This window comes from Penaeus japonicus, unplaced genomic scaffold (genome assembly GCF_977035675.1).
Source record: "Penaeus japonicus unplaced genomic scaffold, GWHDUDI00000001_assembly GWHDUDI00000004, whole genome shotgun sequence".
Classification (NCBI taxonomy): Eukaryota; Metazoa; Arthropoda; class Malacostraca; order Decapoda; family Penaeidae; genus Penaeus; species Penaeus japonicus.
The window spans coordinates 43,678,961-43,681,460 of NW_028234406.1; the positions used below are offsets into that span (position 1 = coordinate 43,678,961).

General features: G+C 36.0%; 1 long non-coding RNA gene across 2 annotated transcripts in view; it reads right to left on the minus strand.

Moving 5' to 3' along the window:
• The window catches only part of LOC122268104 (uncharacterized), a 71,220-nt gene that overhangs the window by 7,476 nt on the left and 61,244 nt on the right, over positions 1 to 2,500 (minus strand). For both annotated transcript variants that reach the window (XR_015191014.1, XR_006224562.2), the window contains exon 2: positions 1 to 317. This exon is cut by the window's left edge and continues 562 nt beyond it. This is a non-coding gene — a long non-coding RNA (uncharacterized LOC122268104). The remainder of the gene's footprint in view (positions 318 to 2,500) is intronic.

Below are 2,500 nucleotides of genomic sequence, written 5' to 3' on the forward strand. Positions count from 1 at the left end.
GAGATGCGTGCGCACTTTCTCTGCCAAAATGGCGGCTGATGACGATGGATGATAGCGCGAATTCGCTCGCTTTCTGCGCTGTATTGTTGCTATAATTTCACAAAACCGCTGACCGTGAGCGTTCTTTAACGACTATGATTAACTCTTATATTTTAAGGGCGTGGTTAGTTTTCTCCAAATAGAAGAAAAAAAAAATGTACGTGTATATTTGAACCACAGTCTATTAACTCTCTTTCTCTCTTTTTCTCTTTCTCTTTCTCTTTTTCCTCCGTGTCAATTAGTTTTCTTATGTTGATTGAAGCCACTTGGGGAAAATCCTGTAAAAGAGAAAAAAACAAAATGTAATGGTAAAATGGCAATAAATAGGCAAAAGGGTTGAAAAAAGAAAAGAAAAGGAAGATAACTTAATAGCATAAAAAAGTGAAAGAAAGGAGGAGAGAAAGAAAAAACAAAAACAAGTAAAGAAAAAAGAAGAGGTAGGCAAGAGACGAAGAGGAAGACAAGAGATGAAGAGGGCGAAAGAAGGAGAAGAAAGGAAGTGAAAAGAATGAAAAGAGGAAAAGAGAGAGAGCGAAGAAAGTACGGCGAAGAAAAGTAAATTATTAGAAGGCATGAAATTATTTACTTGTGTATATTTATATGTGCATATATATATATATATATATATATATATATATATATATATATATATATATATATATATATATATTTTTATAACATTTATATTTCAATAATATTTTCACATAAATTAGAGTGAAACTGAGGAGGAAGAAAAAGAGATTGAAATAGGGAGAAAAGATAAATACTTCCAACAAAGAGAGACAACACAGAAGCGAAAACAAACCTGGAACTTAAATCAACCAAACAATAAAAAAAAACAAAAAAAAAAAACAAAAAAAAAAACAAAAAAAAAAAAAACGGGGAAAAAAAAACAAAAAATTCTGCGGACAATTTTGCTCTGTATTTTTCGCGGGGAAGAAAGGCTTAATTCATTGTATGATTTTGTGTGTTGTCATGTTGATAAGATCTTCAATGAGACTGTGATGGATGAATAATGATTAGAATAATATATCTTTGAAAATACGTAAGGAATTAAGAACGAGAATGCACGAATATAACAAAGACTTACATACGCCAAAAAACACATCATAATACATAGAATACAAAACCGCAGAATCACAAAACAACAGAAACAAACACAAACACAAACACAAGACAACAAACAAGAACAAAAACAAACATATACACACACACATAAAGAAAAACACACACACACACACACTGAAACCAAAACACTACACAAACACAAAAAAAGACAAAACACAAAACAAAAAAAACAAAAAAACACAAACAAAAAAAAAAAACAACAACAAAAAACAACACAAAACATCGAAAAAAAAAAAAAAAAAAAAAAAAAAAAAACGTTTTATCTTTATTTTTTTTTATTTTTTTGATAGGAGAAATTGTTTTCAATTCGTTCCAGAGAAGTCTGAAGAAGTGAAATATGCTGTCATATGCAACACAACACGCACATACGCGCGCATGCACATATACGGAGTACAATATGATACGTGTACATAGACATACATACAATACATCATATACATAAACATACATACATACATACATACATAATATACTTACCTGCATATCTATCTATCTATCTATCTATCTACCTATGTATATATATATATATATATATATATATATATATATATATATATATATAAACAAACATATATATATATACCTATATACGTACATATAAACATGCATACATACGTACATATAAAGATACATACATACACAAACAGATATATAGATAGACATATTGACAGATAGGCAGAGAAAGAATGAAGATGAAATAGATAAAGAGAAACAAGGAAACAACACAACAATCTCCATAACATTACAGTAACAACAACAATGACAAAAACACAAAAGCAAAACGCGTATATGACGTAATGATATCGTCTGTGAATGTTTATATGTTTGTAATGGTTGTACTTTCTCTAGTTCTGGGGTTGGGAGGGAGGGAGAAGGAGGGAGGGTGGGAGGGAGGGAGAGGTTAGGAGAGAGGGAGGGCGCGAGAGGGTGGGAAGGAGGGAGGGAGGGAGGGCGAGAGAGGATGGGAAGGAGGGAGGGAGGGAGGGCGCGTGAGGGTGGGAAGGAGGGAGGGAGAGAGAGGGAGGGAGGGAGATTTTATGAGGGAGGAAGGGCGCGAGAGGTTAGGAGGGAGGGAGGGCGAGAGAGGGAGGGAGGGAGAGAGAAGTAGGGAGGGAGGGAGGGCGCGAGAGGGTGGGAGGGAGATGGAGGGAGGAAGGGCGAGAGAGGATGAGAAGAAGGCAAGTAGGGAGATAGAGAGGGAGGAAGGGAAGAGGGAGGGAGAGAGAGGGAGGGAGGGAGGGAGATTTTATGAGGGAGGAAGGGCGCGAGAGGTTAGGAGGGAGGGAGGGAGGGCGAGAGAGGGAGGGAGGGAGAGAGAAGTAGGGAGGAGGGA